We start from the raw sequence: 14,453 nt of genomic DNA, 5'->3' as shown, positions 1-14,453 counted from the left end.
GGAGAGCCGAGGTTGCCTATGCCTGCTCTAGGCAAACTAAGGCCCGGGGGCCGAATCAGGCCCAATCGCCTTCTAAATACGGCCTGCGGAGAGTCCGGGAACCAGCATGTTTTTACATGAGTAGAATGTGTCCTTTTATTTAAAATGCGTCTCTGGGTTATTTGTGGGGCATAGGAATTCATTCATTTTATTTTATTTTTCAAAATATAGTCTGGCCCTCCACGAGGTCTGAGGGACAGTGGACCAGCCCCCTGCTGAAAAAGTTGGCTGACCCCTTCTCTAGCCACCCCAATCAGTGTTACCAGATGCAGCAGAGAACAAACCAGTCATTTCCCTGCTTCTGACAAGCTACCACTGTGACATATGTATGGAACCTGGGAATCTAGTTTGGAGACTTAAGTTACCCTGCAACTACTCTTTTGTTTTGATTAGGTTTTCTGTGCATTCCCGGGGTGTGTGTGTGTGATTATAGCGGGTGTGGAATGGGTGTGTGTGTGTTATCTCCTACATATTAATGTAGTTTGCGCGTGTGACATCACACGCTCAGCTTCATCTGTCTGCTCGCAATGAAAGTGGAAAGTGGACCCTTTCGATCAAATGGACCCAGTACTTTGGCCACAACCTAGAGATGTGTCAATGGGAAAATCTATGAAAAGTGAATTGGAGATTCACACCATGTTGTACTTTAAGGGAGAACTTTCAAAAGATGTTATACCGTTGGTATCTGACTCCTTGTAAGCTTGCTAAAATGTTTAAAAACATCCCAAATACATGCTGGAGATGTGAAGAGCCGGTGGCCACTGTGTTCCATATGTGGTGGGTATGCAAAGAGATCAAACCCTATTGGAACGACATCTACCTTGAGCTTTAAAAAATGCTAAATATAACCCTTCCAAAAAAAACCAACCAGAGTCATTCTTACTCAGTATAACAGGCTCAAACATCCCTAGAAATGTAAGAAAATACTTTTTATATGCTACGGTTGTGGCAAGGAGACCTATAGCAAAACATTGGAAGAGCGATAAAATTCCAACTAGAACTGAATGGATAGTAAAGTTAGTAGAATACGCTGAGCTAGCTAACCTCTCTGAAAAGTTTAAAGATAAGTCTAAACAAGAGTTTATTTCAAACTGGGAACCTTTTAAGAATTTTTTTAAAAAAAAACAGTTGCCAAGATTTGAGCACAGTTGTATCCTTTGAGTAACACCTGTAAATAACTGTGTTAAAGGAAAATGCAGATGAACTTTAATACTTTATTATTAAATAGGTGGTCAAATTTATGCAACAAGTTTATTAAAACGTAAGAAATATGGAAAGGATGGGAAGTCACTGGTTGATGAAGAAAATTTATTGTTAAAGAGTTTGTATTTTTCTTTGTGTTTTTTTGACAACCTTGATTCCTGGATAACAATGAATGTAAGTTTATGTTGTACAGATGTGATTATGAATAATTAAACATGAAAAGAAAGAAGAAAAAGTGGAAAGAAGAAGTGGAAAGAGCATCCTGCTTCTGCAACACGGACAGAGCAATGGAGTGATTTAAAGTTTTTGAATAATCAGTCTATATGTTTGGGAGTAAGTACATCTGAACTGTTGCTGGGATTCAGTAGTTTTGCTGGTTGCTGATTAAGTTGCCTCCTGAATCTCAGCATGTGGAATTTGCAAAGAAAATGAAGCTGCATTCCATTCCTAGGACCTTTCTTCTTCTTCCTCCTCCTCCTCCTCCTCCTTTTCTTCTTGCAACATGTTCTAAAGATGGTGTTATAGAAACACTAGAAACAAGTAAAAACTAGGATTTTGATTGGGATATGCATTTTTTTATATAGAAACAACAACCATCAACTGCAGGGCTGTGCCAGTCAGGGAATTCCTGGGCAAACCAGTCTGGCTGGCTGAGGGAAGAGCAGGACTGTTAGCATGAGGATAGAGAGCCTTCAGGTGTGCCCCAGGTGTGACCAGAGACTGGAGATTTGGAAGGTTGTCAAGGTAACTACTCTGGGGGAGGGCAAGGGGCTTCTGGGAAGAAGGAGGAGGAGGAAGGGGAAGATCCATCTTGGTGAGGAAGAAGGAAAGACTGTCTGCAATGCTCTGGGTCATGCTATAAGATCTTGATCCTCTCCATGAAGATGCAAGGGGTAAATAGGTGAATAAACCCTATTTCTTAAAGCACGTCAGTCTCCGCCATGTTTTCTTTTCTCCAAAGGAACACAGACAGCTTAGCAGAGAGAGGGACAGACGTTGGGCTTCTGTAACAATATTGTTGCTTTTGTGTAGTCCAGTAGACGAAATATTTGACTTGGACCTCACCTGAACACTGGTAGGGTGGGAAAGCAGTTGCGCTGTACTTCCTGCCATTTTCAAAACTTTGCTTTCAGCTCACAAATCGATTACAACAGTAGTTCCCTTTCAGTAAAAGAAAGTTTACTATTCTGATAATGGATTAAATAAAAATTGCCAAGCATTGTGTATACGAAGAGCTATGACATAAATAGTGAATAATGACAATAATAATAATAAGAAGAAGAAAGCCTGGCCTTTTTGACTCTTTCTTTACATTAGTTTGATCATTAGGTGACGTATCCTTGAAGCAGCAGATGTTTAGATGAACAGATTTGTAGCTGTAGTCACTCGTCATTCTGCTGCACAGTGCTTAGAATAAAATACTAATTATAGCCTTAGTGCATGCAATCTGTTTTGTACTAAAAATATTCTGTCTCGCATTCTTTCCTCCACAGGTGCTACTTAGCTTGAAAATAAATGGGAGTCGCATTTTAATATATATGTGCTTTTTATTATTACCGTTGCCTCCTTTCAAGAATAGTAGAGAGAGATTTCAGGAAACTACAGCTATTAAGAAAAGGGGTGGGTTGGTGTTTGAGTAATTACTAATGCAATTAGCTGACAAAGAAGTGTTTTGTACTTTTATAATCATACAGAGGTGTTTTATAACAGGAAGGGGTGGTTACAGTAGCAAAGGGACTAGAGCCTCAAATAGTTAGCAACCAGTAATTTGAAATATCTGCGACTGCACTGCTTGTGGAATGAGAAATAAAAATTAAAAGTTTAGAGAAGCAAAACTTTTGCTTTAAATATTGCTTTTCTCATAGGTATCATAAGAAAATGTTGTTGTTGTTGTTTAGTCGTTTAGTCGTGTCCGACTCTTCGTGACCCCACGGACCATAGCACGCCGGGCACTCCTGTCTTCCACTGCCTCCCGCAGTTTGGTCAAACTCATGTTCGTAGCTTCGAGAACACTGTCCAACCATCTTGTCCTCTGACGTCCCCTTCTCCTAGTGCCCTCAATCTTTCCCAACATCAGGGTCTTTTCCAAGGATTCTTCTCTTCTCATGAGGTGGCCAAAGTATTGGAGCCTCAGCTTCACGATCTGTCCTTCCAGGGAGCACTCAGGGCTGATTTCCTTAAGAATGGATAGGTTTGATCTTCTTGCAGTCCATGGGACTCTCAAGAGTCTCCTCCAGCACCATAATTCAAAAGTCATAAGAAAATAGCTGCTTGCAAACTATTCCTTTCTTAGGTCACAGATGGGGAACCTATATGCCTCCATTGGTTGCTGTCCTCCCATCAGCCCCAGACAGCTTGGGAAATGGTAAAGGACAATGGGAGTTGTCATCCAAAATGGGCCATAGGTTCTCAATCCCTGTCTTGGACTCAGCGGTGGATGGTGCCCATTGGGACTGGTAGGGGAGAAGGCAGAGAGGTCAACAGTAGGTGGAACCAGAGCCAATAGCAGACAGAATCAATCATGGGCTTAGCCAAGGGGAAGCAGGGAGGGGCAGCTGCATTCCCCGCATCAATAAAAAATCTAGAAAAATACATAGCTAACTGAGGTTCTGCGCCTCCTAAGAAAAGGCTTCCACCCCCTGGCTATGCCCATGGAGTCAATTAATTCTCCTTTTGCCACTATTCTTCTCCAGGCTGAGATCCACAACAGCAAAACAGAAACTAAGGAAGAGGAAGCTGACAGCCAGTGTCAGCCCCTTGGCTGCTGATAAGCAAGGAGGCAGGCAGCTAGAGGCTGGTTGAGAGCAGACTAGGGTTGCTAGGGCAGTGTACCATTTTGTCCTAATAGAAAAGTCTCCGCTGCTTGGCTGAAAAGCACAGAATGATTGGCTGATTTATTGGTTTCTAACTGGGGAGGGCAGGATTGCTTGGTGCATTTGAATAAGTTTAGAGTTTAGCAGAGATGGCATCCCTCCAGCTCAGCGACTACGGTAACCTTAGGGGTAGGTGAGTGTGAAAGTGAAAAGAAACCTTTTGGAAGATAGAGAGATAGATGCCCCAGGACTGGAAGTCCCCACACCAGCTGCCTGGGTTTCTAGCTGGTTCTCAGACATGCACACGCATGTACATAAACACTTGTCTCCTGATGTGATGCCATGATGCTAAAAGTTTTTTTGTGTGTGTAGCTACCTAAGACCCCTTCAAACCTTTTTCATTTAAATAAAAAACAAATAGGGTTGTTAAGGTTGTTATTGGAGCCATAAATTCGTGGCTCCAATAAAAGTTAGAATTGATCAAGGTTTGGAGAAGTTAAACTGTGCAAAACACTGAACCCCCCCCCCCCCCCGCGCGCGCCAATCAAGCTTATGTTAACATGCCAAGCCAGCCTGGTGATAGCTTGCTGAATGTGGGTCATGTGGGACAAAGACTGGTAATGGCCTATGGAAATCTATCAGGAGGGTGGAGATTGTGCAAGACAAGGAGGGGTGGGTACCTCCCTCCAGCTGTTAGTTAGTGTGCAGAGACAAAAGGATGTAGGAAGGAGGGGTAGAGTTTCACAGGGTTAGGGGGGACAAGGAAGAGGAAGGGGGCTGAAGAACATTGTGTAGGGCTGACCATGACATGCTGTAACAAAGAGACAGAGAGCATGGCTGATGATGCATTTTTTTCTCTCATTAATTAATTATTTTAATTTTAATTTTATTTTTTAAAAATGGGAAACTTTCGGCAGAGCACTAATAAAAATATTCACTTAAGAGTGATTATAGTTGATATTATCCCAGTCTGTCTTTGATAAGCTTAGGAAGAAGAAGAAGAAATGTGCAGACAATATATGTTCATTCAGACACAACTTAATGACCTTCAGTTCAATATTTGAGCATCAGTGTATTTATTAAGAAGCTAAAATTGCAGGACCCAAGGGTTTAATCATTAACAAGAAACTGGATCCGCTGACTGGATCTTCGTCCTCCGTGATTGCTACAGTCAGCGGATCTTGGTTTCTACCTTGGAGATGCCAGCATGCAGTTCTGGCAGCATGCCAGCGAGTTCATTCCAGGTAAATGGAGCATCACTGAAGACGTGTCCTAGTCTATGTACCAAATGCCTTAAAACAATTATTCTGGTGGTGCAGGAAAACACGAATTATAAAGACCAATAAAATAATACCTTAAGCATACTGCCCAGTGTATAGGTAAAGGGACCCCTGACCGTTAGGTCCAGTTACGGACGACTCTGGGGTTGTGGCGCTCATCTCGCTTTACTAGCCAAGGGAGCCAGCATACAGCTTCCAGGTCATGTGGCCAGCATGACTAAGCCACTTCTGGCAAACCAGAGGAGCGCACGGAAACGCTGTTTACCTTCCCGCCAGAACAGTATCTATTTATCTACTTGCACTTGATGTGCTTTTGAACTGTTAGGTTGGCAGGAGCAGGGACCGAACAATGGGAGCTCACACTGTTGCAGGGATTCGAACCACTGACCTTATGATCGGGAAGCCCTAGGCTCTGTGGTTTAACCCACAGCGCCTCCCGCGTCCTTCTTGCTCAGTGTATACCAAAGGTTTAAAAGGCACTGGCCCCTATTCTATTCAAGAGTGTTAGTTCTCTAAACCTCTTCTGTTAACTGAGAATGTAAACCTGCCTCATGGAGAACAGAGCTATCAATGACAGCTAGACATGGTGGCAATGTTCTGCCTCAACAGTTGCAGGCAGCAATGCTTCTGAGCCATGGGCATAGCCAAGGGGGACGGGCAGGGAGGAGCAGCTGCCACCCCCCCCATCAATAAAATTCAATAAAATGCATAGCAAACTGAGGTTTTGCCTCACCTAACAAAAGGCCTGTTGTCTTTGTCCATGGAGTTTTCTTGGCAGGGATACTGGAGTGGCTTGCCAGTTCCTTCTCCAGGTGGATCACGTTTAGTCAAAACTCTCCACTATGACCTGTCCATCTTGGGTGGCCCTGCATGGCATAGCTCATAGCTTCTCTGAGTTATTCAAGCCCCTTCGCCACGACAAGGCATTGATCCATGAAGGGAACCCATGAATGCCTTGTTAGAAAGCACTGCTAATAACAAGGCCAGTGGAAGTGATGATATTCCAGCTGAACTATTTAAAATTTTAAAAGATGATGCTGTTAAGGTGCTACACCCAATATGCCAGCAAGTTTGGAAAACTCAGCAATGGCCAGAGGATTGGAGAAGATCAGTCTACATCCCAATTCCAAAGAAGGGCAGTGCCAAAGAATGCTCCAACTACCGCACAATTGCGCTCATTTCACACGCTAGCAAGGTTATGCTTAAAATTCTACAAGGCAGGCTTAAGCAGTATGTGGACCGAGAACTCCCAGAAGTGCAAGCTGGATTTCGAAAAGGCAGAGGAACCAGAGACCAAATAGCAAACATGCGCTGGATTATGGAGAAAGCTAGAGAGTTCCAGAAAAACGTCTACTTCTGCTTCATTGACTATGCAAAAGCCTTTGACTGTGTCGACCACAGCAAACTATGGCAAGTTCTTAAAGAAATGGGAGTGCCTGATCACCTCATCTGTCTCCTGAGAAATCTCTATGTGGGACAAGAAGCTACAGTCAGAACTGGATATGGAACAACTGAGTGGTTCAAAATTGGGAAAGGAGTACGACAAGGTTGTATATTGTCTCCCTGCTTATTTAACTTATATGCAGAATTCATCATGCGAAAGGCTGGACTAGATGAATCCCAAGCCGGAATTAAGATTGCTGGAAGAAATATCAACAACCTCAGATATGCAGATGACACAACCTTGATGGCAGAAAGCGAGGAGGAATTAAAGAACCTTTTAATGAGGGTGAAAGAGGAGAGCGCAAAATATGGTCTGAAGCTCAACATCAAAAAAACCAAGATCATGGCCACTGGTCCCATCACCTCCTGGCAAATAGAAGGGGAAGAAATGGAGGCAGTGAGAGATTTCACCTTCTTGGGCTCCTTGATCACTGCAGATGGTGACAGCAGTCACGAAATTAAAAGACGCCTGCTTCTTGGGAGAAAAGCAATGACAAACCTAGACAGCATCTTAAAAAGCAGAGACATCACCTTGCCGACAAAGGTCCGTATAGTTAAAGCTATGGTTTTCCCAGTAGTGATGTATGGAAGTGAGAGCTGGACCATAAAGAAGGCTGATCGCCGAAGAATTGATGCTTTTGAATTATGGTGCTGGAGGAGACTCTTGAGAGTCCCATGGACTGCAAGAAGATCAAACCTATCCATTCTTCAGGAAATCAGCCCTGAGTGCTCCCTGGAAGGACAGATCGTGAAGCTGAGGCTCCAATACTTTGGCCACCTCATGAGAAGAGAAGAATCTTTGGAAAAGACCTTGATGTTGGGAAAGATGGAGGGCACTAGGAGAAGGGGACGACAGAGGACGAGATGGTTGGACAGTGTTCTCGAAGCTACGAACATGAGTTTGACCAAACTGCGGGAGGCAGTGCAAGACAGGAGTGCCTGGCGTGCTATGGTCCATGGGGTCACGAAGAGTCGGACACGACTAAACGACTAAACAACAACAACAACAAAAGGCCTGCCCCCCCCCAACAAAAATCCTGGCTACGCCCATGTTCTGAACAGCGGTTGCTGGAGACCACAGGAGCAGAGAGTGCTCTAGTGCTCTAGTCCTCCTTGCTGGTTTCCCACAGGCGTCTGGTTGGCCACTGTGAGAACAGGATGCTGAACTAGATGGGCCACTATCCTGATCCACCAGTCTCTTCTTATGCTCTAATTCCTGGCATTACGCACATACATTTTGTCTATGAAGCAGGATGGCACTTTTTGCCTCCGTCTCTAGGGTGGCCTGACCAAAAGAGAACAGGATTCGTGTGCCATGTATCGCACAGCAAGCTGCACCTACTGAAATCTTCTCTTCTGCACAACATGAGGATTGGATTGCATAATGTCCAAAGGTCTTTCCCAGGCTGCTGAACCCTTTAACCAATGTTCTTCTGACCTCATCTCCTCTTAGCAATCCTGAAAGAACCCCTGCAGGCTTCTCTCATCTTCTTTTCCACCCAGTGAAAGCAGAGGCACAAGTCAGAACTTGGACCTGCATTTTTCTGTGGTTATCACTGATAGGTTGTTTTCTCTGCTATAGTGACCAGCAAGTGGCAGCAGCAGTAGTGGAGCAGAATTTTATGCAAATTTGTGTCACAGACTTATCTTTTAAGTTTGTACTTAGCTTTCCTTCAGTCCCACTGTTTCTCTTTTATTGTGAGCTTACTTGAAGCTATCAATATCTTTTACCATGTGAGAGTCAGGTGCTGCATGCTACTCTATAAAAAAATCCTAGGAAACTGATGTAATTTCATTGATAAGGAAATGCTTGGAAATGTTTCAGACGTGTTTCAGTCCTTGGAGCAAGCCATTCTGTTCTCGCTTCATCCAGCTTTCCCTGAACAGAAGTTAACTTAATAACACACTTGACCTTTAATCTCCTGGTAAGAACATTCCCATGGGTACAATTAAGCTAAGGGAGATAAAGAGAAATATTAATGAAGCTGCAGATATCAAAGGTGTTGGGGAGGCTTTTGAAGATTCATCACAACAGATTTACTACGCTGTTTAAAAGTCAGCACTTTGTGGTGTATATGCACAGCGGTGTTGTCAGTCTGTGAAAATCATAGTCTTGTGGATGTGCGGGGGAACAAGAGAGATAATGGCTATTCACACTCATGCTGGAAAACTTTATTTTAATATGTTATTCTTTATAACAGTGTAGTGTTCCAGTGCACTTGTAAGCAGAAAAGTGCTGTTAAAAATAACAATAAGAATTTCTGTGGGGTTTGTAGTGGCATATGAAATGCATTGAGGAAATTTTCAGTGCACTTGTATAACATGACTTTGATGGGACTTACTAGCTAGCTTCCCAGCAGGTGGGTTGCTGTTGCTTACCGAGAGGAAAGGTGACATGGAGATCAGTGTGGTGCAAAAATACCAGCGGAACCAATCAGGTGGTCCTGCTGCTGCATTTGCTACACACCAACCTCCCCGGCCACCTTCCCCCTGCCCCTCCCCTTCATGCCAGAAAGTTTGTGTAGTGGGCGTGGCCCCATCCCAACTGGAGAGTTGCTTACTGCTTATTACTAGGAAAGTGTTTAACGGGTTGTAGTCCTTACTGTGTTTGAAGGATCTGCAATAGCCATTCTCTGCCAGGAAGCTATGCTGCACAAATCTCATTGAAATTAATGGGAGCTGCCCCCAGACTGTGCTCTTGCACTGCTGTAATTCATTTTCAGTTGGGTTTGCACAGAGAATCTCCCAACACTCCAAATTTTCACTTGTGAGCCATATCTCCATCTCCAAACTTTTCTGCAGCTATTAAAGTCATCAATTATTTATTTTTAAAGCAAAGGGCCTGCGAGATGATTGCTAATATCCCTGCTATCGCAGAGAAAGAGACATTATACTCTGTTGTAGCTGCCCACCATCAATCTCTTATGTAGCCAGAATTATGCCTCTAGGAATAGCTGTTCAAGCCATAATCCTTAGCCTTTATGATAATGTGTGAGTGTGAGTGTGAAATACTTCGGAGATTAAATTACAGAAGTAGCCACCTTCATACAAACACAGATGTAGCAGAGTGACCCATGAGACCATTTTTAAAAAGCAATACATTTCAAGTTGTAAAAGCTACTGGGCCTGGTTATTCTTATCTTAACGTTTATTACACCATTAAACATAACCCAGCATTTCACAAGCACTACCGCAGACCAGTGTAAATGTATTCTGTTTGATTTCACAACCTGAGGGGAGGAAAGACAGTGTGCGTGTGGGTGGGTGGCTGTAAAATGTCAGATAAATGGACTTCTCCAGTGACGTAGACATTTATGAGACTTGGGAATGGAAAATGTGGATAGATGTTCAGCAGATAAACATATGCACAATTATGCAACCTTTGTGGTCAAAATGCAAGTGCTGTTTAGCAAGGCTAGATCCATGCTGTAACAGCTTTGCCCAAACATTTTAGGTGGTTCCCTACTAACACACTCAATTTTAATAGTCTGAGAAACCCCAGGAACGTCAGGCTCTTAATTCACCTTCTTCCAGCTCAATTGGAATCCTTAGAGCAGTTCTAATGAACTTCCTCTTGGGAGTTCTGTAGATCATAAACTCATACTGGGAGGCACAACAGGGCTTAATTAGCCAATCCACAACCACAGGATTTAAAAACCAACTTGGTGAATTAATTCAAAGCATATGACCCTGCCTAGAAGAATGACCTTCTGCTCCCCTTCCCCTCCATCTAAGTCAGGCACCCCCAAACCTCGGCCCTCCAGATGTTTTGGACTACAATTACCATCTTTCCCGACCACTGGGGATCATGGGAGTTGTAGGCCAAAACATCTGGAGGGCCGCAGTTTGGGGATGCCTGATCTAAGTTTAGCAAGAGAGGTGAGAGAGAGAGAGAGAACAAGAGCTCTTGCACTAGAGAACTTGGCCCAGGTGGCATGCATCCTTTCCCTTCACCAGCAGCGGAGGGTGGAACAGTTTCACCTTCCTCTTCTCTGCCATTTTTATTTTGCTTTTGTGGTTGAAAAGTGGGGTATGATTTGTGTGTACGAAAGCACCCTGTGATCCTCGGGTAAATGAATGAATGAATGAATGCATCCAAAATAGAATTACTGTAGAACAACACAGCAGTTAAGAACTAAGAACTAGAGTACAACTAAATAAATATAAAGGTGCACAATAAGAAGGTGCTTTGGTGATTGGAGGTTTAATCTGAAATCAAGCTGGATTTAAGATTGTTGGTGTGTCTTCTGTCTCTTACATCATGGATGTTGGCTTATTTTATGGATGGGTGTTCTGTATTATTTTATTAATACTATTGCTACAAGTTTGTCATGACCTTCTTCTAGAACAATTAACTTATGAACTATGCTAGTCATGAGAAAACTTTCTTGATGTTTTGTATTGTGGAAGGAAGAATTGCTTTGAGCATTTTTTTATTTTATTTTTTGTGGAGGTGGTTTAATCATATAACTAGAATCCATTCTTGATTACATTGTCATTTAGGAAGAGCACAGGAGTCATCGTAATTTAGTGAAGTGCACATTTCTACTTTTCGTTTTACCAAATTTTCTAACTTTGTAGCAAAGTGTTATGGGTTTTAATGCCATTTGTGCACATAGTTTTAACAGGAAAATGTTTATTTTGCTATTAGTTTTTCTTTTGGTGTCTGGCAGAAGAGAATACTAAAAATCATGGGGGTGGAAATGACAAGTAAAATTCTGAATAGAGTTTTATGTTACAAATTATGATATGGGAAGGGCTACTTTTGAAAATGCCTTAAACTTGCCAAATTGATCTTTCCTGTTTATTTCATTCTTATTTTAAAGTGGCCAGTGGATAGCAACAAAATTACTCTTCTTACTTCACTCTATTATGTTCAGAAGCTGCTGTGACATCATGTTAATTTGGTGTTTTCATGCCCACTAAGGATATGTCTGCTGCTGACACATGAATCCCAGAATCCATAGGAAGGTACCCTGGTTCCATATTCGGCAGATCAGAAATTACTATACAGTTTGCTATACAATACCAGCTGTTAGAAAACAATTTGCAATTTCAAAGCCTGCCCATTCCATCATTTTAAGCTAGTGGTTTGGTGCAAAACAGTAGTAATGCCATGCTAACATTATCTTGGTGATCTGTTGGTTGACAGCACTACATTAAATGTGGTACAAGCTTTATGCATGTAGTTCATAATTGCATTGGCAGGCAAGTATGTACTCGTCACAGCTGTGTCAGCTCTTAGAAAGATTCTGCCTTGGCCTAATCTGCACATTTAGCAATATTGTACAAGAGCAGTATTCCAGTGTTTAACTTGGAATTGCATCTTAGACAACTTCAGGGTTGCTTTATTATGCAATCACAGGGTGTAACTGTCATGCAAACACAAACAATATCACAAAACTTTATATATCTGGAAGTTATTATTATACATCTGCTTCTCCAAATCTTGGTTGTTTTCAATATGTTCTTGCCATGTGCCTTTACAGCTTGGTGAGGGTCATGGGTGGCTAAAGAAGCTATAGTTAAGAAAGTGGGCTGGATTTACATGTAACACTTCACTATAGTTGAAATAAGCAAATGTCTGTAAACTCACGAAAACCATGGCTCCATGGTTTAATAATAAATTACTTAGTGCTATGTGAGAACCAGGACGCAGGTGGCACTGTGGGTTAAACCACAGAGCCTAGGTCTTGCTGATATAGGTAAAGGTAAAGGGACCCCTGACCATTAGGTCCAGTCGTGACCGACTTTGGGGTTGCGTGCTCATCTCGCATTATTGGCCAAGGGAGCCGGCGTACAGCTTCCAGGTCATGTGGCCAGCATGACAAAGCCGCTTCTGGTGAACCAGAGCAGCACACGGAAACGCCGTTTACCTTCCCGCTGTAGCGGTCCCTATTTATCTACTTGCACTTTGACGTGCTTTCAAACTGCTAGGTTGGCAGGAGCTGGGACCGAGCAACAGGAGCTCAGCCCGTCGCAGGGATTCGAACCGCCGACCTTCTGATCAGCAAGACCTAGGCTCTGTGGTTTATATTTCATCAATGTACACATAATGATTTAATAATACATCATTTCTGAGTACGTATGTGGCTTTCTGGTATGATGAATTGCACAGTGGGTGAAGTTTTCACGCTTAAGCTTTGCTGTTTTCTCTGAAAACCAAATGGGCAGGAGTTTTCGCTATGCATTCTAAACATGCATCTGTGATTGTCTCTGTCACTACCGGTATCTGAGTCTACAGATAGGATGAAAAATTAGGTGAGGTCTGAAGATGACTTACTCCAACCATGATTACCTAAGTCATCAAGGCTTTTCAGCAACAAGAGAGCAACTCCCAAATAAAACCTGGCAGAATGCCTAGGCTACCTCATCAGTGTGTGCAGAATATATAGTCCCTTATTTTGGAAGGAATCAGTTTCACGTGAAGCTGCTGGTATTAATGAAATCATTAATAGACTCCTAGGGTCGTTAATTCTCCCAGCAATGCAGTAAAGGTGAATATGGTTTACTATTTATATAGGACCATAAATGTCTGTGGCACTTTACAAATTATTCGAGGACAGTTCCTGCAAAGAAAAAGGAAGGAAAAAAAGAGCTTGCGATGTAGCATTTGCTATGGGGGAGACCACAGAGTAAGAGGAGGTAGGGTTAGACTAGGACAAGAATATATATTTTTTATTTTGGTTGCACATAATTAGGCTTAGGGCCTAACTTCATGTGATGTTTATCGTGTTTGTCCTTGAATGCAAGTTCAGCCCAGATTGGGACTCTCAATCGGTGGTGGTGTATTTTTAACCATGTGCCCTCTGCTGTGAGTTTTCTGGCTCCTGGAGACAGGACCAGAAACAGGCATCAGGACCTGTGGACCCTGTTCCTCTGACAGTTCCCTGAGGATGCCTGGTAATACCACTTGTAGGCTTGCAATCTGGCTGACAATGATTTTTAAAGGGAATGTGTACTACTATCAGCTGATCACTGGCTCCTGATGCTTGCCCAGTTGCTTCAGAGAATTTTTGAAGGGGAAATGGTGTCCTGGAAAGGCTGCAGCAGCAGGGAGCTTTCTAGATTGCATGCCCCCTTTCTTTTTAAAGAAACCATCTGCAACCTGCATTCCCAAGGAGATTCTATTCTCAGATTCACTTTTTCCTCTCTCTCTCTCTCTCTCTCTCTCTCTCTCTCTCTCTCTCTCTCTCTCTCTCTCTCTCTCTCTCTCTCTCTCTCTCTGTTTCTTTTCTCTGCTCCATCCTCTGCCCCTGCTATTATCGAACTCAGTGGTGAAATAGTTATTGATTTTTATAATCACATTCTGTGTGGCCTTTATGCATTGAAACAGAGCTGGAAATTTTCAAATCCCGTTTTAAAAGCAGGAATAACAGCATGGGCGTGCCAGAGAAAATCAAGAAATCTGCAAAATCACGTTTTTAAAAGGCCCAATCGGTCTCAATCTGCTTTTGCTTAATATAGTTTCTGTCTCTAATGATGATTCCTTTTTTCTTAAAAGGACAAATCAAGTAGGGGAAGCTTATGCATGTTGAGAAAATGGTGAGAGCTTGACACCTCTTTAGTGAGGAGAGAAATTAAAGCTCCTAATAACTCAGAGACAATGTTGAATAACAAAGAGGACCAGTTGGAATCTGCAGAGCACTTCACATTAATAAAAGCTAGTGAGATA

At 42.7% G+C, this 14,453-nt stretch overlaps 1 protein-coding gene across 8 annotated transcripts in view; it reads left to right on the top strand.

Annotated features, from left to right (window-relative positions):
- The window catches only part of SULF2 (sulfatase 2), a 294,763-nt gene that overhangs the window by 147,599 nt on the left and 132,711 nt on the right, over positions 1-14,453 (top strand). The window contains exon 3 of one of the 8 annotated variants that reach the window (XR_009557954.1): positions 1,827-6,876. The exons of the other annotated variants lie outside the window; for them this stretch is intronic. The gene's annotated coding sequence lies outside the window, so the exon portion shown is untranslated. Of the gene's footprint in view, positions 1-1,826; positions 6,877-14,453 lie in introns of those variants that run through there. 8 annotated transcript variants of the gene reach the window in all.

Source organism: Zootoca vivipara, chromosome 7 (genome assembly GCF_963506605.1).
Source record: "Zootoca vivipara chromosome 7, rZooViv1.1, whole genome shotgun sequence".
In the NCBI taxonomy this organism is placed as follows: domain Eukaryota; kingdom Metazoa; phylum Chordata; class Lepidosauria; order Squamata; family Lacertidae; genus Zootoca; species Zootoca vivipara.
This window is presented reverse-complemented; position numbering and strand designations above follow the sequence as displayed.